The 27,065-nt window shown below is 35.3% G+C and overlaps 1 long non-coding RNA gene across 1 annotated transcript in view; it reads left to right on the plus strand.

Moving 5' to 3' along the window:
- Nucleotides 1-17,774, plus strand: part of LOC128248845 (uncharacterized) — a 98,919-nt gene extending 81,145 nt beyond the window's left edge. The window contains exons 2-5 of the long non-coding RNA XR_008264965.2: nt 7,051-7,132; nt 9,433-9,756; nt 13,010-13,095; nt 17,267-17,774. This is a non-coding gene — a long non-coding RNA (uncharacterized LOC128248845). The remainder of the gene's footprint in view (nt 1-7,050; nt 7,133-9,432; nt 9,757-13,009; nt 13,096-17,266) is intronic.
- The last annotated feature ends 9,291 nt before the right edge of the window (nt 17,775-27,065 follow it).

Below are 27,065 nucleotides of genomic sequence, written 5' to 3' on the forward strand. Positions count from 1 at the left end.
TTGGTAATGCTCATAAAAATGTAAACGAAATTTATAGGAAAGATAAGAAACATATGCCCAGAGATATAATAAATAATAATTAGTCCGAGTATATATATTTGTATAGTTTATGTTTATCTCGGATTATAACGTTGGAGCAATTTACAAATTCGATAACAGAACAATTATCCGGTATGACAATCCTATTTAGAACACCGTTGATAAACATAAACACTTCTAGTTGTCTCCAAACTATTATTTTATTCGGAGAGTTGATAAAGTATTCCTAATTTCAAGACTGAATTTCATTTTATTTTCAAAATCTACATTTTTTTTCTTTTACATATCAAGTATTGGTGGAAAACTTAATAAAAGAGATAAGAGAACAGTGCTCTGAAAACGTTACATCCAATTCTGTGAATACTAGATTGTAATATTTGAAGATTAGTAGATATTGTGTAACTAGATATAAGAAACATTTTTGTTATCAAATGTTAAAATGATAGAATAGTGTTCTATATTAAATTTACTCCGTACCCAGGCACATTGCCTTAGTACAGACGTATTTAACGGTTCTAAAGGAGTGAACGCTAATATTCGGCTATTAGATTGTTTCAGAAGCAACTGCTTACAACACTTACCGTCAATGGAAATGTTAACGAAGCAGTCGAAGAAATCTGTACATGATCACTGTATCTGCTAGAAATAGCAGAAGCATCGCTTTCGAATTAAAAATTCTGCGAGAAGCAAAAGAACGATACGTTCGAAAATGTAGACCGATATATATATATATATATATATATATATAACGTGGATAAGACCATTATTTAATATAACGATCATATCAAGTGGCCAGCATGGAACAAACCGTATAGGTAATAATTATTATAGATCTATAATAATATAAATATAATTATATTTGAGGGTACCAAAGAGGCAACATCATACGAGAAATAGAAGTCAAACCTGACCTCAAAACCACATCATGTATTCATGTATCACAGGTGAAAAGATAAACGAACAAAGAAATTAGCTAAAAATTACTGATTAACTCCAGATCGACGTTTTCTGGCTTAGTAATAAGATGCTTCGCCTTCACCTGTGGAAATATACCAAAATTAGTACATAATTACAAATACATATACATACAACATGTGCTGTATGGTCAAAAATACCAACGTAGTGAATATGAGGACAAGGAGTGAATGTATATTTATGTATAAATTGGATAAGACCATTACCTACTATAACGATCGTATAAAGTGACCAACATGGATGTATGAATACATGATGTGGTTTTAGAGTCAGTTTTGACTGTTGTTTCTTGTATGGTGGTGCCTCTTCGTTGCTCTCAATTATAATTATATATTTATATTATCATATATTTATAATAATTATTACCTATACGGTTGTTTCATGCTGGCAATTTGATATAGTCGTTATCTATATTCGCTCCCTGTTATCATATTCACTACGGTGATATTTGTGACCTTATAGCACATGGTGTCAGGCGGACAGATTAATTAGTCTGGTATATTAGTGCATCTACATGTATGTATACGTGCATATATGTAAGTATTCGTATGTTGTATGTATATGTATTCGTAATTATCCTTAATCTTGGTATATTTCCACTGATGAAAGCGAAGTATTTTATTACTAAGCAAGAAATCGTTGATCTGGAATTAATCATTAAGTTTTTCGCAAATTTCTTTGTTTGGTTGTCTTTTCACCTGGGCTACTTGAATATATGATGTGGTTTTAGAGTCGGCTTTGACTACTATTTCTGGCATGGTTTTGCCTCTTTGGTACCCTCAATTATAATTATAATTATATAAGTTACTTAAAAAAACAAAACCTTGAGTCAATAGCATCATTTACAAACTCTATGCTTGGAATGACCAATTTTAAATACTATTCGAACTTATTCACAAAATACTGGAATCTTATATGTATACCATTCTGCATAGATAATGGAACTACAGATGCAATATCCCTGCATATCTCACGTCTGTTTTCATTCCTACACTTCACTCTCTATTTCATATCTTATCTAGAATAACTATTGCTTAACCATATTCTCACACCGTCTCCGATGAAGGGTTATATAAAATATCCCGGAAACAGCTGTAAGACCTTCTCTTTATAAATGTTCTGAAATCTTTCACAGCCTTCGATTCTTATCTCATTCTGTTAATTTATATATATATATATATATATATAGATACACACATACATATATACACACATTCGCGTGCGTGTGTGTGGTGTGTGCGTGCGTGTGTGATGTGTGAGTGTGTGTGTGTGTGTGTGTGTGTGTGTGTGTGTGAACAGCAGCACATGATTTGTATACACAGGGAAAGGATAGCTGGTCTCAGCATATATACTTTGTGACTCGTGTTGACCAACAGAGGCATAAACACATAGCATTTCTTTCGAATTCTCCATTCTTGCTCCAAATATCTGATAAGCTCAATGATGCTATAAGTATAACTTCTATCCTCCAAATGTGTTGACTGCTACATTCAGTCATTTGTTAACTCACTCACTTGTGTGCGTGTGTGTGTGTGTGTGTGTGTGTGTGTGTGTGTGTGTGTGTGTGTGCGCGTGCGTTTGTGTGCGTGCGCGCGTGTGCTCGTGTGTGTATATATATTTTGTGTTTGTGTATGTGCCATTATGTAGTTCTGAATTGTGGCGCAGATTATTTTCAGAAAAAAAAAAATGCAAAAATAGTAACAGAACTATGCGAATGGCCCCAGCCCTGCCGCTAACTAAAATGAAAACGACTCCATGTTAATGCAGTTCCACGTTTAGACACTATATGGTAAATGACGACATACTTTGGCATGCAGGAAGAACATTAAAGCTTCCCTATTGAGAAGAATTTATGGGAAAGAAAACATGTAGCAGTGTTGTTGGCATTCTGTCGCTTATGACGTCGAGGGTTCCAGTTGATCCGATCAACGGAACAGCCTGCTCGTGAAATTAACATGCAAGTGGCTGAGCACTCCACAGACACGTGTACCCTTAACGTAGTTCTCGGGGATATTCAGCGTGACACATTGTGACAAGGCTGACCCTTTGAATTACAGGCACAGCAGATTCAGGAAGTAAGAGTGAGAGAAAGTTGTGGTGAAAGAGTACAGGAGGGTTCGCCACCATCCCCTGCCGGAGCCTCGTGGAGCTTTAGGTGTTTTCGCTCAATAAACACTCACAACACCCGGTCTGAGAATCGAAACCGCGATCCTATGACCGCGAGTCCGCTGCTCTAACCACTGGGCCATTGCGCCTCCCACATGTAGCAGTATTTATAACAAATACAACACGCACAATGTTCATATGAAATTTCCATATTCTTGAAATTAGTGTTTACGCAGTTGGCTCTGTTTAATATTATAGTAAACCGGTATTCTGCTTAATATTTATATTAAGTTGGAAGCAGTTATTATGTGCATCATCGTCTGAATTACCAATAATAATAATAATTTCATATTTGCGAGATAAATTAATATTTGCCAAACAGAATATTTTGAAGCTACGAACATGTGTTGAATATATTAAAAGCAATATACAGTACAAAATGCAACAATTTTACTTCGATTATCATATGTAGGGATATTTCTCCATCGGCATTCATTGGACGACAATTTGGTAATTCCATTATAAAATTATCGATATAGAAATACCTATTGTTTATATCATCGGCATGGTCGAGAATATATTGCATAATTTCTTCAGAATATTGGAAATTTGAGGTATGTATGCATGCATGCATGTCTATCAGAATGTACGTATTTATGTTTATATTCTTGAATGTATGAATGTCTGGCTGTACGATCATGTGTGTATGTTTATCTCTCTCTCTCTCTCTCTCTCTCTCTCTCTCTCTCTCTCTCTCTCTCTCTCTCTCTATATATATATATATATATATATATATATATATATATATATATATATATATATATATATATATATATATATATATAGGTGTAGGAGTGACTGTATGGTAAGTAGCTTCCCTACTGGAAGAAACGTTAACACGCCGGGCGAAAGGCTTAGCGGTATTTCGTCTGCCGTTACGTTCTGAGTTCAAATTCCGCCGAGGTCAACTTAGCCTTTCATCCTTTCGGAGTCGATAAATTAACTACCAGTTACGCACTGGAGTTGATGTAATCGACTTAATCCCTTTGTCTGTCCTTGTTTGTCCCCTCTATATTTAGCCCCTTGTGGGCAATAAAGAAATAAGTAGCTTCCCTACCAACCACGTGGTACCGGGTTTAGTCCCACTGCGCGGCACATTCGGCAAGTGTCTTCTGCTATAGGCTCGGGCCGACCAAAGTCTTGTGAGTGGATTTGGTAGACGGAAACCCTCGTATGTATATATATATATACATATATATATATATATATATATATATATATATATATATATATATATATATATATATATATATATATATATATATATACACATGTGTGTGTATTTGTGTATCTGTGTTTGTCACCCCAACCATTGCTTGTCAACCGATGTTAGTGTGTTTACCTCCCCGTAACTTAGCGTTTCGGCAAAGGAGACCGATAGAATGAGTACTAGTCATACAAGGAAGAAGTCCTTGGCTCGATTTGTTCGACTAAAGACGGTGCTACAGCATGGCCTCAGTCAAATGACTAAAACAAATAAGAGAATAAAAGAATTCACACACACACGCACGCACGCACACAAACAGACACACACACACACACGTGTGTGTGTCTGTGCAGATAAGTGTGCATGTATATAGGACTATTATGTATATAAATTTCAAGATTCAAAATAACAATATAAAATTGACAACTCGCGAGACGTAAAACTGATGCGAGACTAGAATTTATTATGAATTTGTTTAAACAGAGGCACATTCAACTTTTAATTAATGACGAACGAGCCAATCAAAACGAATAATATCAAAATGTGCAACTGACATGACTGACGAAATGTTATACGAAACAATGAGTATTAGTTTGTGTATTCGAGTACAAATGCCTCCATGTTATTATACATCTTTTTTCCTACGTATATATATATAAAACTTAGATAAATCTTAGATATGTTTCGACCAAAGATTGGTCCAGGACATGTCTAACTTAATAGCACCACCTGATAGGATTATCTGAATCCTTTTTAAGTCAAGGTTTTTTTTTATGGTCCATTCAAGTAGTGAGTTCTTGTTGAGTGAGTTGTATCCATGTATGGGTGGCTTATCTGGTATTCTTTGAAGACATCTTTCCAGACTCCGTTTAAAAGTGATGGGATCCTTTTCCTCTTTGATCAGTTTAGGGACAATATTGAACAGAGCAGGGTCTGTTGAGGAAAAGAAATTGGGCCGCAAGTACATATACGTTGTGATCCTAAATTGGGCAGGGGACTATGACCCGTGGTCCCAGCCTTGGATGAACCTTGAAACTAATGTTCAGGTCGTTTGGGCAATGCTGGCGGTATATTCTCGCCATCGTACAATTGACGTACCAGTCGCGGCGGCGCTGGAGAGAGTAAAGTTTCAAAGCTTTAAGGCGGTCCTAGTAATCGAGATCAGTCGTGCCTTCAATCCGTGTATATATATATATATATATATATATATATATGGTATAATTAGAAACGGGACAAATTTTAGTCATTTCTCTGCGGACTGAAAAAATGATGAGCAGCCTTAATCGATTTTCGAACCGTATTTGGTTCTCATCAGAGGCGTCTACATCATTCTGATAGTCGCCATTTGAACAACACAGTATAAAGATAGTCGTTTCCTAATAGGCAAGTTTCTCAATACCAAGAAATTATTAGAAGATCGCATCTTTATACTGTGTTCATTAAATGATATCTCTCGCTGAGTAGAATACTTCTTGTTGATCTTACCTTAAGGACGGGTTATATATATATACATGCATAAACACACACAAACACACACACACGCACACTCAAACACACATACACTCATATATATATATATGTATACGTGTGTGTATATATATATATATATATATATATATATACACGTATACATATATATATGTGAGTGTATGTGTGTATATATATATATATATATGTATATACAAACCTTTACCTTCGTGTCACCTTGTGATAAAGAAAATCTTACAATAAGCTGAAACCTTGTTCAATATTTTTCTGTAGACCACATACATATTCCGTTATAGGAATAATATTGACTCTGTTTTCAAAGATTGGATTGATTAATTTTGAACAGGCTGTAGAACATCTGTGAACATTTTGGCTTTATCTAATCTGTGGTAAGTTTCATTTTTCTATGGGTAGCTGGAGCACTGTTGAATGATGATTAAGTTGTAGATTTTGTTTTGATAGAAGATATAACAAATTTTATTCATTACATTTTGAAATATGTTATTGTTCATAATTTCTTCATACATGTTGAAATTTATAATTAGCTGTGTCTATGTAGGTATGTTAGCTTCAGGTGGTCGTATTCTTTTCAGGATTCACAGAAGATTATAAACAATTGAAAAGTTAACTCTATCTTTTGGTTGCAGTGGAGACATATAATATTTTTTCATTGTTTTAAGAATATTCAGTAACTGTTTGTATAAGTTTCTCTGCTTCTGAATTACATATTTTTGCAGTCTTCTACTGGATATTTTAAAGTAGATTTCTAGTCGTATCAGGCCTCTACCACCACCTTCAAATCTTCGAATTGTATAATCTGTCTGTTTCAATTATCGTGTGTGGTATACTAAATAAAGTAATTATCATGCTGGTTTTCCTGTTAACTCATTTATTGTCCTGTTATGAATATTATAATTGATATAGCGAGAATATTCATGCCTATTACGTTTTCTTACTTGCAATTAGTTGTTTTATGCCTTATTCTAATCTGTTTATAAGATTCTTCTCTTATTTTCTTTCATTTGTATCCGGTTCATTGATCTTTAAATGTGTGTTAGTCTGGGTTTGATCTGGTACTCTTATTTCAATGATTTAGTACGATATTCTTGTTCTTAAGTTTTTCATTTCAACATCTCTGGCACATATTTTACATCTCATATTGATTTCATTGGTAGATCCGTGTATCCTCTGTAGAAGAGTTTCCAGTTGGCTGTCAGTTGCAGTGTACAACTTTAAATCACCCATATACAAAAGCAGGTTTGTTGTTTTATGGTAATAGTTGTATCCATGTCAAGTTCTGTTTACCATGTCAGTTAAAGCGCCAATGCTAAGTAGACGAAAGGAAAGAGGGACTCCTTCGAAAATTCCTCTTCTAATGGGGATGTTAATAGTGTTTATAATTCCGAAACGATAGCAATATCAACATTAGAACTCGTCCCTGCAATCAAAATAATCATTATAATGCCGCAGTTCTAGCCGAGTGCAGGGTGAATAAACTTCGCTTGTCCAAATACCCGTTTACAGCGGACTGACCTTAAGTGAGTTAAGTTAAATAGCGTCAAACATTACTCGGCACCAACCACAAATATTTCATCTAGTTATAATTTAACTCAATATCTGACAGATCAGCGGCCCTAGCTCATGATTTTGTATGTCCTGAAGCGAACGAATTCGATATTGTGATCCATTGGTTTCTGATGATGTATTACGATATAAATGTATTTTTTCCCAAAGACCATATATTAATTTATATAAATATACTACTATATCTATCACTCTTGAGTCATTATTTTCTTTTCATTATATTATATTTCGAGTAGTCCTGTCTATATTATTCTTATATATTACTATTTACATTTCATTAACTGTTAATGTGACAGAGCATGAGACGCAAACACTTCATGCACAGGACACAATTATTTAGGAGATGGTTGCTAATTCACATCGGATTCTACAGTGTTGCTGTTGTTTCATGTAGGAGATAATAATACTATATGCAATATGTAGAAGGGCCTGGGCCACAAACATAGTACATTTCTAATAATTTACATGATACGACATGCAGGTGACCATCTAGTTTCATACTACACCTACTGAATCTATCTTTCGCCTATATATATATATATATATATATATATATATATATATATATATATACATATATATATATATATGTGTGTGTGTGTGTGTGTGTGTGTGTACATATATATACATATATATATGTATGTATACATATATGTATCTATATGTACGCACGCACGCGTGCACATACACAAATATATATAATGTAGTATATAATGTATTTTATACAATACATTTTTCCATACTGGATTTCACACTATGACGTTTAATACAATAACTCACTTTACACAAAATAAAGTGAAATTCGTTATATACTGGAAGTATGACGGTGTAACAACAACTGTCCGAATGGATCATTTTTTTGTATACCACTTGAAAATGAATTTTTATTGATAAAAAGAATTACATATTTATTGTGAAATAGTTTATCATTAATGTGATTCCTAAATAATCTATTACTAGTTCTTAAAATCGCATTTTTCAAAAGATGAATTTGAAGTTTGTAAACTTATTTTTTCCTTCTTTATATTTTGTATTATTTATTATTTGTATACTTTATTGAATCTATTACTTAGTTATAGTTCAGTAGATATATATATATATATGTATATATATATATATATATATATATATATATATATATATATATATATATATATATATATATATATATATATATATATATATATATATATATATATATATATACATATATATATATATATATATATATATGTTTATTTTATATCTCTCTACGTCACGTTTCCTTTCACTTTATTGCATTTATATCATATATCGTACGTGAAAGGGAAAAGTTACATTGGTTATAACACTTACGAGATTTTATTAAATGCATAAAGTATTTTCCATATCTTATATATAAATATATATCTGATACAATGCAACCGTTTTATGGACATGGAATATAGTACAAATTAATCAACTGTATATAATACGCATCAGCATAGGTTTCCTCCATAGCCCAGAATTGCATTCGGATATGGACACCACGTTCCAGTTTATATAAATATTGCTCTTGCTTCCTTTGTTTACTTGGCGCTGGTAATGTCATTACTTATGCATACGTGGGAAGATGTACGATTTCAACTTCCCAATTAAACCAATACCGAATTTTTGTTTATTTAATTTGAAATCGTCTACAGTATCTTTCGTTTTAAAACTAAATAAGATGTATATCCGGTTGCTAATTCTAGTTCTTTGTGATACCTCTGAGAAGCACGCTCGATAGGACGAGCCAACAAACGAATTTAGCAGATCTTAAGCATAATATCACTGATCCACCACAAAAAAACAGCAGATGCTACGAATTACATATAATGCAGTGTAAAGATTAGGTCATCAAGTACGAAATTTGTAGAAAAGAAAAAAAATTGCGAATGTTTTATAAATACAAAGAATAGTTTTATTCATCAAAGTACGCACCCGTATTTTCAATACACTTTTTGCCTTTTCAGCGGTAGGTTGTCCCGCCTGGAACTGCAAAAGCCTGGCAATCTAGACTCAATAAAATCTTGGAAGACCTGTTTTACGGCATCGTCGGAATTAAATTTCTTCCTATCAAAATGTTATCCAAATTCTGGAACTAATGGTAGTCAGTGAGGACAAGATCAGGTGCGTGTGTTGGACGATGGAGAACTTCCAACTTCAGATGCTGTAATTTCACCAACGTCATTTTTGCGATGTGTGGTCTGGCGCTGTCTTGCAATAAAATAGGAGTGGATCTGTTGACTAATCGAGACTGCCGAAATTAGTACAGCCCCTCCACAAAACATAAAAATGTAAATTTCTTTTGCTGTTTTAAATTCTTCCATGGAGATTAAAGTAGGGTGTATAAATGCACGTGGCTTGGGGTCGAGATGGAAGCAAATTTGTCTCCTGAACGACCCCAGGTCTCTAGATTTGGATATATGTGTGGTAATTGAGTACAAATTAAATGATCCACATACGTTCCAGCCTCTTCTATGTAACTATGAGAAATTTACTTCTAGTCACCGCGGAAGCGCGGGAATGGTGGTTTTGTTCACAAAATGTTTGCACCTACAGGTAAGTACAACCTTTCTGGACAGTACAGCCTTTCTGGACCCAGAAGGTAGGCTGGTCGTCCTGGACGTGACACTTGTAAGTAAGCAGTTTTCATGTTAGTAGCTGACTACGATCCGAACGAGTGTAGGCAAGGTGGCTTTTTTCATGACTTGGGGAATTTCCTAGTAACGTCTAAGACTCTTGTTTTAATAGGAGAGTTTAACACTATCCTAGATGCACGAGTGGATAGTGTTGGCTCGGCAAATAGAAGGGGAAATTCTGGTCTCAAAAGGCTACTAACAACCTATGAATTACTGGACCGTTATAGGCTGGATGAACCGCTCCTTCCACAGTGGACGAGGTCTAATAACGACGGTTCACACAGGTCTTATCTAGATAGAATATTCATTAGAAATAGCGATAAGGATACTATTAGTTGAAATACAGATAAGGATACTATTGCGTCCCTTACACGGATCGCAAATTTGTGAGTGTAAAGAGTACTTAGGTAAGTGCCATATACAAGGACCAGGGTACTGGAAGCTAAACAAGTCTGTTTTGACTTGTAAAGCCTTCCGGGCCCGGATTAAGGAATTATTTCAGAGGACATTATGTGGCACCATCATCAGTAATAGATGGTGGCGCGTCCTCAAACGAGCCATTCGTTCAGAGTCTGTTATAAACAGCTATGTTTATAAAAGACTAGAAAAGAAGATAAATTAGTTAAGGAATTAGATGAGGGCATGCAATCTGGCTCTGCATCTAGAGTGACGGCGGCGATGGCGGTCTTGTTCCGCCACGTCAAAGCCAAACACGAAGGGTGTAGAGTCAGACCTAAGTTACGTGCAGTGGAGAGAAAGGGCGTTAAAGTTGTTGGATGGGCTCGTCTGTGGAGAGTCGTAGAGGCAGAGAAGCCTCTATAAAGTCTTTAATTGATGAGCAGGGTCGTATGACCGAAGGACAGGAGGAGAGGCGGAAGACTTTTCATCACCATTTCACCCGGTTGTTCGGGGAGAGCGGTGCCGCGGCCGTGGGGAGCCACTAAGGGACTTCCTTGCCGGCGGGCCGCGATTTTCGGCACGGGAGGCCCATCGAGATTTGACAAAAACTGATTGCATAAGTACCAGACTATGCAAATGACGAAATCAATTTTCTCAACTAATCCTAAAAGGCGATGCTCAAGTATAAATGCTGTTCAATGACAAAAAAGAGTGTGTAGAAGTGTCTGCCTGTATCTGTATTTATACCTGTGTTTGTGTGTGTCTGTATGTGTCTGTATATATCTAATGAAAATTGTGTGTCTCTACACTCATATATCTAATGAAGTCATTAAGGTTTGAAATATAAATCTACAGTTTCTCTTAGTTTTGGCAGATTTAAGCAATGTTGAGATTAATAATATTCCCCATTTTATGATTGATAGCATTGAAGTCGTTCCTTCGTTTTGATTACCTGAAAACAGACAAGTGTAAGTTAATGGACTCTCTTTAGCACATTTTAGAATATTTCAATGTGTTACAAATGCGTGACAACTTCACTTTAATATATCGAGTTATGTTCAAGGACGTGACGAGAAAATATTTGCTGATTCACGCATACTTAGGGGCAAGAATTAATGAAATACGAACCAACAACTGTTGAACTCCTGTCTCTTTCATAAGTAGCTTGATAAACGAGAGTGTAAATTTAAATGCAGAAAACATTATTTAAAAACTTGCAGTAATTACTTACATTCCGTGAGATTTGTTTCCGTCACTTAAAAATATAATTCATTTTAATCACAAAGATTTTTCTTTGAACATTTAAGCTAACTCGATTTCCTCTTTCAATAGAAATGATTATGTATATCCTGAAAATATCACGATTTATCCAAGAACTGAAGACATATATTAACGTCCAAATACATTCAATTCAAAGAGACTTTTACACAAACACACGCATACGCAAATACACACACACACACATCACAATAAACGTATGTGAATACATGCATCTCCATACATAGACACACTTGTATATACGTAATAAGTTAGATGGCAAATGCCATAATATAATAGGTACTTACAATGTATGCTTATATACATGCATACATACACGCACATACACACACACACATATGCTTATATTCATACACACATACATACACACATACACACACATACATACATACATAAATACATACATACATAAATATATATATATATAATATATATATATATGTGTGTGTATATATATATATATATATATATATATATATATATATATATATATATATATATATATATATATATCTTTACATTGTAATGCAAACACACACAGAAATATATGTATATTGTAGACATATATAAATATCTATCTATATATAATTAGCATGTATATTTGCTTATATGTATTTCTGTGCTTCTTTTCGTATCAGCGTGACCTTTGTCTGCCTGAATAAATTTCTGTCTGCCCTTATGTGTTCACTTAATACCAAACGCAGTATGAAAATAATAGATTCGTTATGAACGGTATATGCAATTTGGAGACAATAAATATTACCTTGCTGTGGAATATATTTCAGAAATTTCTCCCTAAGTTCCTGTTATATCATCGGACATACCGGAGCTTCATGCATGTGTGCATAAATGCATTTTAACAGTTGTCAAACATTCCAATATTTATAACTGTTTCCTAAAATAATTAAACCAAATTTTTGTCAGTTTCTTCATGATTTCACAGATTGTAAACACCCGTTTTTTTACTTGAATTATGCTAATGCAAAAAGACAAAACAAATATATATATATATATGTATATATATATATGCTTGTGTGTGTGTGTGTGTGTATGTGTGCGTGCACACACACACACACATGTATATATATACATACACATGTAGATATATGTATATAAATGTATTTATATCTAAATTTTAAAAAAGGGGAATGAACACCTATATTTATATATGCAGAGTCTTTAGATACAATCCAATATGATTTCAGCTAAGATAATATTCTTCATATTGCAGGTATCCAGGAAGAATACTTTCATACCCAAGGTTCATAATATAATAATAGTATGAGATAGTAGAAACATCTACTTATATGAATATATGTATGTATTTATCTATCTATCTATCTATCTATCTATCTATCTATCTATCTATCTATCTATCTATCTATCTATCTATCTATCTATCTATCTATATATATATATATATTTATATATACATACATAGATATATATATATATATGTCTGTCTGTCAGTCTCTCTCTCTCTCTCTCTCTATCTATCTATCTATCTATCTATCTATCTATCTATCTATCTATCTATATATATATATATATATATATATATATATATGAGGAAAAGTAAATGCAAAAAAGGGTTTTGTATGATCGTGTATAGAGGAATATATTATTTTATTCAAAAGAGTTCCAATTCTGTATTTTATGTTTTATTTATATTCTTGTAAAATGTGGGATATGGAATATGGAATATATAATATATAATATAATAATAGATGGTACAATGAAATGAAGCTTTGAATGTCTTATTGAATATATGAAATATTGAGTGTTCCATATAACGAATTATATATATACAGGCGAATACGTATTTTCATACCTTGTGGCATTCATCAAGGCCTTCGTCCGACAGACTGTAACAGATATATAGATATATATATATATATAGATATATATGAGAGTGAGTAGGCAAATGATAGAAGGACAGTCAACCAATTTATTGGGAGTTATTTGTATGGATCAAAACAGTTTGATTCAAATCTGATGGTACTCCTGGCTTTCAAGCGTGATGCTAGTTGTCAGTCATTTTGAATTTGAATGACGGAGGTTGATTATCATTACCATAAGGTGGGGTGCGATTGGTTGAAGAAAGTCACGTGATGTCGTGGTTTTATGTTTTGTATATGGGAGACATTTAGTTGTAAAATACCGTATGGCGAACAGGAAATTGAGCACGTGGATGACAAGAAATAGAGCACGTGTCGATTAGAAATCGGTCAGATTTTGGGAGAGGGAAGTGGGAAGGGGTGGCATGTGCAAGTATATAGTTCCATACATGAGTGCGCAGGCGCGCTCATATAGTTTTGCATGCATGTGTATATTAATGCGAGTGTGTGCTTCTGTACATGGGTGCGCACACGAACGTCTGTACAGGCAAGCACGTGTGCGCGCTTTGACGCACATATGTATATGCGTGTATATGTGCACGTGTGCGCATGCATGTGTATGTTATCAATATACTAACATCAAACCACGACACCACGTGACCTTTAATTAATCGCAGCCCTCCTTACGGTAATAACAATCAACTACTGTCGTTCAAATTCAAAATGGCTGACGACTAGCATCACGCTTGAAACTTAAGAGTACCAATGAATTTGAATCAAACTGTTTTCATCCATCTCTCTCTCTCTCTCTCTCTCTCTCGCTCTCTCTCTGTGTATATATATATACACACACACACAGAGAAAGAAAGAAAGAAAGAAAGAAAGAAATTGAGTGACATATGTACACATATACATAAATATGTATATATATGCTTATATGTATATTAAAAGACTCATACTTTCACGTGATAACTCAAATGAAAAGAAAGATGGACGAAAGAAACAGATATTGAAGAACAAAGACAGGCAGAGAGAGACATAGAGTAAGAAAAGAAGTGAGAGAGAGAGATTATGTTAAGCAATTGTTATTGCATTTCTTAAATTGAATTTTTATCGAGTTTTTGTTTGATTTTATGTTTTCTGAATTTATAACTGCTTATGTGTATGTGTAATTTTTATTGACATATGAGATATTTTTTTTTTCTTTTGATACTTTTTTTTAACTAGTGTTACATTGAAATTCTCATAAAAGTTTAACTAAGATTTTCTGAAAGTATTTTTTCTCAACCGATTCATTGATGTAACATTGACGGCAAACAGCTAGAAATACGAAATCATAATTACTTTAACAGCTCGATAGCTATTAGACATAGCACGAAAATAATTTCTTAACGCTATTAACTGAGGCGGAAATCGTAATATTTCTCTTCGCGGGTTTGCGTATATAAAGAAGTCAAAATATGAGCTCTAATACAAACGTTATGAACTTTTATAGATACAATAACAAAATGATCGGCGGAAATGTTATTTAAAACATGATGAACATCATATAAATTCGAATATTGTAGCAGTCCCGCGCCTACTCTTCTAATATATTCGTCCTTCCATATTGTCTTCCGTATCTTCGGCCCTTACGGCTAATAAATGAAATCACCAGCATCATTATTATAATTATAATTATAATTATAATTATTATCATTATTATTATTATTATTATTATTATTATTATTATTATTATTATTATTATGAAAGGCGGTAAGTTCGTAGATTGATAAACGTACTGGACGAAATGCTTAGCGGTATTTTATCGGTCGCTACGTTCTGAGAAAAAATTTCGCCGAGGTCGACTATACCATTGATTCTTTTGGGGGCGATAAAATAAGTTCCAGTTGAAAACTGGGGTTGACGTAATCGACACATCTCCTCCCCCAAAATTTCAGGCCCTGTGCTTACAGGAGAAAGGATTATTATTATTATTAAAGGCGGTGAACTCGCAGAGTTATTAGCACGCCGGACAAAGTGCTTAGCGGTATTTCGCGGGTCACTACATTCTGAGTTCAAATTCCGCCGCGGTCGACTTTGCATTTCATTCTTTCGGGGTCGATAAACTAAGTACTAGTTGAGTACTGGGGTCGATGTAATGGAGTTGCTCCTTCCCTCAAAATTTCAGGTCCTGTATTATTATTATTATTATTATGATGATTATTATCTCAGCATACGCGGACGATGTCACCATCATGGTGTCGGACGCCTCCGAAGTGGTTGGCACCATCCTAAAGGAATATGAGTCGGTTGCAGGGGCTAAAATCAAGGCCGACAAATCGGTTGGTTTGCGGTTGGCCTCATGGACAGACAGGACGATGCTATCTGATGGCTTCGTCGGACATTGGACCGACGGACCAGTTGAAGTGCTTGGGATCTGGTTCCATCCCAAACTCTCGATTGATAAGAACTGGGACGAGATGGCGAACAGTGTTGTCAGGTTGAAAGAACGCTTTCCATGAAAGGTCGGGCAGAGGTGGCGAATGCTTACGTCGCCTCCGTTAATATTTATCGCCTGACCGGTATGCCTTATCCCAGTTACTGCTTAACCAGGCTGGAGAGTCTCTTATTTAAATTCTTGTGGAAGGGACGCGTTCCAATGGTCAGGCGGTCGGTCTGCTGCCATTATGCTCTCAGTGGCGGACTAGGTATGCTGTGGCTTCTAATGCGCAGGCACTCTCTTAGATTACACCACCTCCAACGATTTCTGGAGGGTGAACGTGTTTTTTGCAGTAAATTTTGTCTGAAAAATTCTACTTTTTTACTGGAAAATAAGGTAAAAGTGTGACGTAGAAAGATATCACGTATAAAGGAAGCGGACGAATTAGATTACGATGTCAGAAGGGAGGAGGTTAAAAGGAAAATATAAAGCTTTAAAAGCATAGGATAAGAATAGATAGTGATAATATGTAAAGAGATAAAAAAAAAGTAAGATAATGACAGCCCTGACTTACTGCAAGGACAGTTATTAACCCAAAAGATGTAGGGTAAGGTTTAAGGTATTTACACTATTACAATGAGGGGAAGACTAGACGAAGTTTTCACCACATCTTGGTAACGTCCTGGTTCCAAATATTTTTGTCGCTATCACGAAAAAAGATGCTCAGTGAAGCAATGAAGTTAATTTAGGCCTAATATCGATAATATATTCTATTCTGGGCACAATGGCCGAAATTTTGGGGGAGTGGGGCCAGTCGATTAGATTGACCCCATAACGCAACTGGTAGTTAATTCATGACCCTGAAAAGATGAAAGGCAAAGTCGACCTCGGCGGAATTTGAACTCAGAATGTAACGACAGACGAAATATCGCTAAGAATTTCGCTCGGTATGCTAACGTTTCTTATTTCTTTATTGCCCACAAGGGGCTAAACATAGAGGGGACAAACAAGGACAGACAAAGGGATTAAGTCGATTACATCCAACCCCAGTGCGTAACTGGTACTTAATTTATCGACCCAGAAAGGATAAAAGACAAAGTCGACACCGGCAGAATTTGAACTCAGAATGTAACGACAGACAAAATATCGGTAAGAATTTCGCCCGGCGTGCTAACGTTTCTGCCAGCGCGTCGCCTAAAAACTTTTGCTTTATTCTTTTCTATTCTAGGTACATGGCCTGAAATTTGAGAGAGGGGGCCAGCCGTTAGATCGACCCTAGTACGAAACTGGTAATTCATTTATCGACTCCGAAAGGCAAAGTCGACCTCGGCGGAATTTGAACTCAGAATATAATGACAAACGAAATACTGCTAAGCATTTCGCCCGGCGCGTTAGCGCTTCTGCCATCTCGCCGCCTTATGACCTGCATATATTACGAAAGAAAGTGTATGACGTTGACATTCTGAAGATATAAAATGATTTTTGTTGCTAAACTGTTTTAGTCACCTGGAGCATTAATGGTATTAAAAGAGGAGAAAAATATTGCCAATACATTATTTTAGATAACGAAGTTTTGGAAATGTTTTGAGCGTAGAAGTATGTTCTAAAAAAAAAATTGCAGTGTATTTGATATTGAGAAATAGATAATGCAATATTTCTATTGTTCAAAAGAATACAACAAAAGCCTTTTATATTTCTGTGTAAGGAAAAACAATAAAAGAAATCATTTCAACAGATTTCGATTTGTGCCTATTTGTTTATATTCATATAATTTATTTTTGTGATCTGCACTGTTTACTAAATTATTTGTTCTGAAGCAGTGTGTTGTAACTAAAACAATTACTCTGCGGATAAATCCTTTTAACAAAGACGAAAATTAAACATGTCTAAACTTATCTACGATTTAATAATTACGTAATTAACTTACATTTTATTATGATGAACACACTAACTTATTTCACTCACATAATAAATGGTTTATTTTTTTCTACTTTACATGTATTAATTAAAATACAATACGTAGGTTAATTTCAACACATATACTGCATAAACCGTTTTCTATCTAGATATCTCTGCTCGTGTAGAAAATGTTGGAATTTATTCATTGAATAGTTTCAACATATACACATCCTACAAATCATACATACATACTTGTGCCAAAATTTGAAACTACAATAATACCCACATTCTCCTTCCCCCTTCATCGTCACCCCTCCCTCGTACCCCTACCCCAACCCTACACATTCCAACCCCACCTTCCCTAATTTCCCCTCCAACTCCACCCCATCCCTTACACCCCCTCCCACATATCCCCTCTACTCCCACCCTCTGCCTACTCACATACAACATCTGTACCCCACCCTCAGCCTAACACCCCCCCACCCTTTCTTTCCCCACTCTCGCCTCCCCTACCTCCCAACACCAACAAAACTCACTACTACATCATACACCACTATGCCACACAACACGACATCACACCATACACCACCACGCACACACTAGCACTGACCACTTCCCAGCCCCAAATCGTCACACCTACACATGCACACACGCAAGCGTCAAGGTCACCATCCGGCTTCCACACGCACATACATACTCTCCTATACACACGCACCTTCCTTTTCGGATCACCACTACTTTATTATCTCCCCTTCTTCCTAGCTCTCCTGTGTGAACCTTCTGAGCGGCATTCGCCATGATAGATCACTAGCCACTACACATTCTTTATTTTCACTCCTTGTTTCTTTCTGTGTTCCTTTCTGTGGAAGAGCGTAGGCTCGAAACGTTAAATACTTTTTCACCTCTCGAGCGTTAAACTAATACATCTGTTTGTTGTCTACACCACCTGTCTTCGTCTTTTTTTGTGGATCCTCTCTCTCTCTCTCTCTATATATATATATATATATGTATAGGAGAGTATTGGAATTCGCTTGAAGCATTGTATATTGTTTGTAAAGAATAAAAAGTTTTGAATGGTATAACAATGCACTATATTATTATTATTATTATTATTATTATTATTATTATTATTATTTAATGTTAGCGTCGTATGAAGCTAAATTTATAAGTTCTAAAATTGCAGAAGAATTCGTAGCTGGGCTGTTTGGTTTAATGGTAAAACACTTGACATGTAATCACAGAGATGTGAGTTCGAGTCTCATGGCTGGCCGGCAACGTATTTTTATGCGTTATATGGATAAGTTATCCTCATCACGCTCTTTATAGCATTATCACGCGTTTGAGAAATAAACTTATTTCTGTATATTATTATAATAATTATTATTAAAACGTCATGATCTCAACTGCTTTACCCACGCTAAACTGCAACACAGGCGATCTTCTATAATCTTAAAGTCTGTGTCACATTTTACTTTTAGAATAAAGTATTGTGCTTATGCATTAAGTCCGTTGTCTTGCTATGAGATATTTTTTGTCTGTTCTGGGTAGTGTTTCCTCCATTGTATTGAATATACGTTATGGTTACGGTTATAATCCATAAATTTCTAGAAACAGCTTATACTCTCGTCTTCACATACTTTATATGAATCTCACAAAGCTCCTCCGTTTTTTAAGGTTTACAATCAGGATTGAAATTTGCGCTACATGTTAATGAAATACACTAATTTTTTACCGTGGTGCTGATGTTATTTTCTCTGCATTATCATCGTCAGCTGAATATACTACCTCAGACTCGTTATGTATCAATTCACCATTTGCTATAAAAAGGTCGAATTTAAGTATTCCAATGTTTTCATAATTCCTCAGGTTTCTCAATTTATTAACAATTATAATATTTTTTTATGTTTTAAAATTCATTTCGCTTAAATTAACATCGAGGACAAATTCAACTTCAATTTGCTGTTCTCTCAATAATAACTAAATCTTTGGTTTCATCTCCATGTTCCTATTGCTTTTGATACACATTAGCATTATTAAAACAACAGTTTATGTAATTATGAATATTTTATGCATTTATAGGAATTTCTACCATTAAAGTACAATACGCTTTCTTTATTTGCTAGATTTTACTCTTTATTTCTTTCCTGGCAGTATCTGATCTGATTTTTCCCTAAATCTTAAAGTTTTCTATCTAAATAGATTGTTTAAAAGAATAATCTCTCAAAGTTACACAGTAATCAGCAGTTAGAGTAATATTTGCTTCTGATTTAGGCACAAAGTCAACAGTTTTGAGAGGAAGGCGTAAGTCATTAGCATCGATGCCAGTACTTGTCTAGAGCATAATTTTATCGACCTTTAGAAAGACGAAAGGCAAAGCTGACCTCGGTCGTAGATTTTTACAGGTTGAGTAATGATATATTACGTTTAAAATGTTTTACATAAGAGTTTTACTTACTTGTGTCTGAATATTTACATGAGTATGCACCATAATTTATTATCTCATTAGTAGTAAAAGGCAAATTCAGAACTATAGGCTTTTAAACCCTTTATTAGAAAAACGATGCCTAATAAAATAATAGATTTATTTTTACGTATTGATCGTTTCTGTCGCAGCATCACTCCCAGAAGGTTTATTGATTTATCTTTTCAGACCACAGTATCAATTATATGCGTGATATGATGTTTATTCAACCGACAAAGAGAAATGACTAATTATAAAATTATCGACACTGCAATATTGAAAATATATAGTCATATTGGTGAGATTTAAATTACGAACGTGGTGGGACAGAACGAAATGCTTTCAAACAATTTGATAATGGTATAATTTCTATCACATACTCAACTGACAGTGGAGTATTGGTTACCTCCTTGTGTTTAAGCACAACCCTTACAATACGCTTAGATGTCTTTACAATGTGCAAAGAGTCCCTCAGAGTCTTTCATATGCAATTGAGTCTTTCATACGCTCTCAGAGACTTTTATATGCAATTGATAAATGCATGTTATCTGATATAAAATTTAATTACTAGAAACGAAAGGAATTTCCTTCTCTACATATCTAGTTTAATGTATTTTATGGTATCCCAGCATGTCCCCATTCAATTGGCGGAAACTTGTAAAAGATTACTTACTATTATATTGACGAATATCTACAATACATTTTCCAGTTATATTCCATCGTGTATGGAGGTTCTTGTTTTCCATTTCGCTTTTCTTGCAACAAATTTCGATTTTAATATTTCGTAGCCCCTTCATAAAATGTGATATTGAATACAGCTTCAGTGCGTATTTAATATTCAAATAACTGGTTAAAAAAAGACCGAAAAACCAAAGGCACAAAAAACATATTTTCCTTTTAATAAACATTGATAAAAAATCATTACATATATTTTTTACCAGTAGTTTTTAAGATATGAAAGAAATACAAAAGAAATCGATGAACCGACAAGGAGACGAATAGTGTTCGAAAATTGTTCTATGGACACGTTGGATGGCAATGATAATGTTAAATATTATTGTCAAAATTCTTCTCTTTTGTCTTGTAGCAATGAAGGTTCAAAGCATTTCGTCCTGTCCCAGCACATTCGTAATTCAAATCTCAATAATATGACTATATATTTTCAATATTATTGTTTCGATCATTTTATACTAGTCATTTCCTTTTGTCGATTGAAGAAACATCATATCACGGATATGTCAATTGTTATATGTCAATTATATTTCTCAGATCACCGATAGCGAAACTCATTTCACCGATTTTAAATTGTAAAAGGAAACTGAATTTCGTGATTAATTTAAATGGATCAAAGGAAAAAGATGTTACTCTTGCTTCTCATGGTGAAAACGCATATCAAAAAGCAATCCAGCCGTGACAATGTCTTCATATATTCTCCGATAGAGTGTCTCGTGGTTTACATTAGCCCTTGTGTACTTCATGTTTAATACCGTACAAAGTGAGTGTTGTGGGTGTTATATCTAGCAGGTACAATGAAGAGGTAGAGGCCCCTTTGTTGGAATGTAGATTTATTAATAGATTAACGGATTCTCAGGCGACAAAACAAGATTATAGGTTCCACAACTCCCATTGATGTATATATTTTAAACCCTGTTATGTTGCTGTTCGGTTTTCGGTTGTGCAGGAAAATCAAATAGCATCGATTATATCACTTCTACATGAATATCTATTATCGATTATATATATATTCCTTACACTAACAATATACCAAAATATAAAGAAATATGACAAGTTGGAATCCAGTATATATTGATTCGTTGTGATACTTCACTGAAAAGTAGAAAAATATGAAATTGGAAGCAAGAATGATAATGCTATTTATGCAATTCGAATCCTACATTACGGTTTTCCAGGAGAATCATTAGAGCGTTGGACAAAATGACTAGCAACTTTACCTACTCATTACGTTTTAAGTGCAAATACAACCGAGGCCGAATTTACCTTTAATCGGGGCAATGAAATGAATACCGCTCAAGTACTGTTGTTAAGGCATTTTACGGGCTCCGTTTCCTCAAAATTGCTGACATTGTGCAAAAATTTGAATGAATTATTATTATTAAGGTGGTGAGCTAGCAGAATCAATAGAACTTCAGAAAAAAATGTCTATCGGCATTTCTTATGGAGCTTTATATTCCGATTTCAAATTCTGTCGAGGTTGACTCTGCTTTTCAACGTTCGGCTTTGAAAAAGTAGGTACCATTCAAATACTACGATTGATGTAATCCAAAACTGTAATCAAAAACTGCTGGCCCTCTGTCAAATTAGAAACCATTATTATTCCACTTGTCACACAGTATTTGTTGCTGGTTATGTAATATGGTTGGGAAGCATATTTAAAGAACTGGGGTTTCAACATTAATTGTTAAGCAGTCCCAAGGAAAGCTGATTTCCGTAAGCGGTCCACCATGACGTTGTTCCCATTTTAAAAAGAAGTTTTCAGTTCTGCCGCTCACATTTCCGAACACTCCGACTACAACTGGGACCACATCAACCGCTTTCATTTCCCAAATGTTTTCTCTCTCATGCTGGTAGTTCGTATCTCTTAGCCCTTTTCAATTCTTTGTCAGAAACATCTTATCAGCTGAACAAACCGCATCTAGCATCAAACGGTATTTGTTTACTTCATTAATCCCCACAATACCGAGTTGGTGGTGTTCACTTTCATGGTCACATTGTTCTGCAAGCTACCATAAAATCTTGGCATGATCATTTACCACGATGCCTTCAGGTTTGCAGCCATAACATAGTCTTGCTCTTGCAAGATTGTGTTTTTTACATGAGGAAAAAACTGTCCCTCTCGACACCAGCGCAGCAGCGACGGCAGCGGAGGCGGCGGCGGCAGCAGCGCTGGAGGAAGTGACAGCAGCAGCAGTGGCGGAAACAGTGGCGACTGCAGTAGTAGTAGTAGTATTGGTATTAGTAGGTGCAGCAGCAGCAGCAACAACAACGCAATTCAGCGCACAATAGATTTTAGCGGGAAAAATAATACTACAATTGAAGGCGGTGATGGCGGTGTGGAGAGTGACAACTTTGGGAGTGGCCACTACTCCACCACCATCAGGATCAACACCAATAGAAGAAGAAGCAGCAGCAGCAGTAACAACAGCAACGTCGACGATATCAACAACAAAAACAACGGCAAGAGGTTTTCTGATGTAGCAAATACAAAGAAAGAAGTGTTCACTCTCCTTCTCATGGACAACATTCCAGAACTTTCAAAAACAAAAGACATCATCAAAGTTGAAGAGGGTAAGGCATCAGTGCTCGTAGCTCCCGAAATAATAGAGGCAAAAATTAAAAATACAGCATATTTTAAATGCGCATCACAGGAAAGTAGGTGTTCCGAAATAGCTTCCATCAGTCATGTCAAGAAGGCCCTCAGTGATATTGTAATTGATGTGGATCGCATACAGAGAGGGGGGGGGCAGTTTTCCAGCATTGATGTTCTCTTAAATGTGATAACCTCTCACGAAGACGCGCAGTGCCAGCTCAATGGACTGAAGAGTGGATACTGTGTCCCACATACCTCTCGAATAGAACGACGGGAATTAGAGTAAACGGTGTGTCACCAGGTGTAAACGTCTGGTGGATCGTTGCCTGTGCGGTGCAGGACCCATAGTCACACCTGGAGGTAAAAAGGAGCAGTAAGGGTAGAACTGGTGTGGGATCAACTTGGATATATCTATCCGTATGAAACCGTAAAATACCGTGAAATTCCTGGACGTTATCCAGCTGCCCAGCGGAGTACAACTACGTGTCATCGTAAATCACAGGAAGCCCAGATGTGACACCTGTGTGGCCACGAACCACCTGAGATCGTTCATCTCCTAAAAGTGGTGAAGCACGCGCCACGCCTGCAGCCTACAGCACACCCCCAACAACAACAGAAGCACGTGAACCCCATACAATGGGAAAAACAAGCCAGGGTATCTGTGAAACCAGCACCCCTCTCACACTTTCCAAAGCTTATACCAACAGAAGCACACTCACACCATCATAGAAACACTCACACACCCCGACACAGACTATATAGACACTATCCTCTACTCATCTCGTAGTGAAGATGAGGAAGAACCCCACAAAATAAAAACTCAAAAGGCAAAGGAAACAGAAAACAAAAGAACCTACATCAACACGCGAGAACACGGAAACCATCAACACATCGAACACAGGCACATAAAAAACAACACCAAATCTACCATCCCCATAACCACCACTACCACAACCAAATTCACCAATGCATTCAAACACCACAAAAAACCCCCAAAATTCCAGTCAGTTGCGTGAGGCCTTTCGCCAGTAACTTGGTCGGTTGTTCGGAGAGAGTGGCGGGGCGGAGATAATCGCAGACTTCAGTCTCTACCTTGACGGCTTGCCGTGTCTCTCGGTGGCCGACGTTTACCGCTGTGAACGACAGATAACTTCAGCAGAAATTCAGGATGCCCCTGTCGGTTGCACGGCGCAAGTCACGCGCTTTAAATGGTCTATCTTATGAACCTTACGTAAATATGCCAAAGCTGTGCTGTATAGCATTAAGGAGTTTCTTCTTCTTCTTCTTCTTCTTCTTCTTCTTCTTCTTATTATTATTATTATTATTATTATTATTATTATTATTATTATTATTATTATTATTATTATTATTAGTAGTAGTAGTAGTAGTAGTAGTTGTTGTTGTTGTTGTATCACGATATTGATAACTTAATTTGTATGCTGAACATTTGTTGTACTGCAGAGAGTTGCTATATGGGCGTTAGAAGGATGCGGTGTGCGGTACTAAATGTACAATAATATATTTGTAAATCTGTGTGCAGCGCCTACAAACCCTATAGTACGTATACATGTACATTCTGATGTTTTCGATAAGGATTTTTATGCCCCTATCCTAATAAATATTAACGCATCTATTTTTATTGCAAGTTTTTTTTTTTCCTATGTCTTTTCTGTACTTTGCCTGCCTTTATTTTAACATGACGTTTTGAAGTACTATTTTACAGCTTCGACTTCACATTACAAAGACAAGTTGCTTTTTTTCTTTTTCTTTATAACCATTTCAAAATTCGGTCTGTTTCATTTATGTAGGCAAGAGAAGCAGAAATAATAATTTTGCTTTGTTTCTTGCATTATATATTTTTTTCCTAGAAGATCTACATTTAGTATTTCATAATTTTCACGTTACAGCTAAATCTTCTTGGAAAATCTAGTGTTATAATTTCAGGTGGTGCATTCCGAAGGCAGTCATTATTTTCCTTACATTCCCGACTACCATGGTTGGTAATATTATAAGTATAACCTATTTCTAGACTGTTACAATATTGATTGTTTTTTACCATTGTATTTGTCATTGGCACTGTTTTAATTATCAAACTAATATTTTTTTATATATGCTGGACACTGTTTCCTTCGTTAATTCCTTAGAATTTGTAAGTCTGTATTTCGTTTCATTATCTTTGGTTCTTTATCCTACAGGAAATTAGTGGTGTATACTAATTTCCTCGCAATGTTGTCTTGGCGGATTTTTCTAAATCGAATTTCATACTAATACCTCTGTAGAATCCATGTAATGCGACGTAACAGTTTTTTCAGTCATCGACGTCTTCGCCTTATAATTTAAGTTCATCTATAAGTATATAAAAAAAATACATGTCTAGTTTCTTCCTGTCACATCTGCATCCGATGCTTATGTGATTTATCATGGTCATTGAACCTGCTAATACAATGAAGACAGGGAAGAGAACGAAGCAGTTCCCTTGGAAAATTTCTTTTCTCAAAAAGATGGGATTTATTTTTATATTCAAGTCGTTAGTTTTCAATATCCAATGTCATGTCCAAACTTTTTTTTAAACTCACACTCTCTATAGAATAATTGTTTTCTTACATATCTTCGTCTGCTAATACATCGTTGATTAGTATTTGATTCAGACACTCATCCGATTGCTTGCGAAATTATTTCTGCTCATCTCGAACATAGATTTTATTACTCTTTAGGTAATTATTTATATTTTCCAATATTATTGTCATTAGAATCTTGAAGAAAGACGCCTACTGGTCTAGAAAGAAACAAAGAGTAATACAAAAGCAGGAAATAATCTGGAAACAAAGAGTTATACAAACGCAGGAAATAATCTGGAGAATGTAAATGAACAATTTGCAACATCGTGTCATTGAGTACTCAGGGTTCTAATATTGGGAGGACTTGATTTTTTCATTTTATTATATCAAAAAGCAGATGCTGCCGATCTTTCCATAACATTTGAATATTTTACTGAGTACTAAAATTCAGTATTAGTATAAAACCAAAATGCTGTGAAACATCTTAATATTCAATTTCGCCACTAAGTGGCAATTCGTCTGTCGTTGTGTTTTGAGTTGTAATTCCGCCGGGCTCAACTAAGCATTTCATCCTTCTCGAGGGTGGTAAAATAAGTACCAGTTGAACACTGGAATCGATGTAATCTTGTTAGCCACTTCCCTAAACCTGTTGGGCTTGTGCCAAACTTGAAACTGATACTAATTTTTAGAAGGCGGTGAGTTGGCAGAATCATTTGACGCCGGGCAAAATGCTTAGCGGCATTTAATCCACCTATACGTTCTGAGTTCAAATTCCGTCGTG

This window comes from Octopus bimaculoides, chromosome 10, assembly GCF_046866305.1.
Source record: "Octopus bimaculoides isolate indiv1 chromosome 10, ASM4686630v1, whole genome shotgun sequence".
NCBI lineage: Eukaryota > Metazoa > Mollusca > Cephalopoda > Octopoda > Octopodidae > Octopus > Octopus bimaculoides.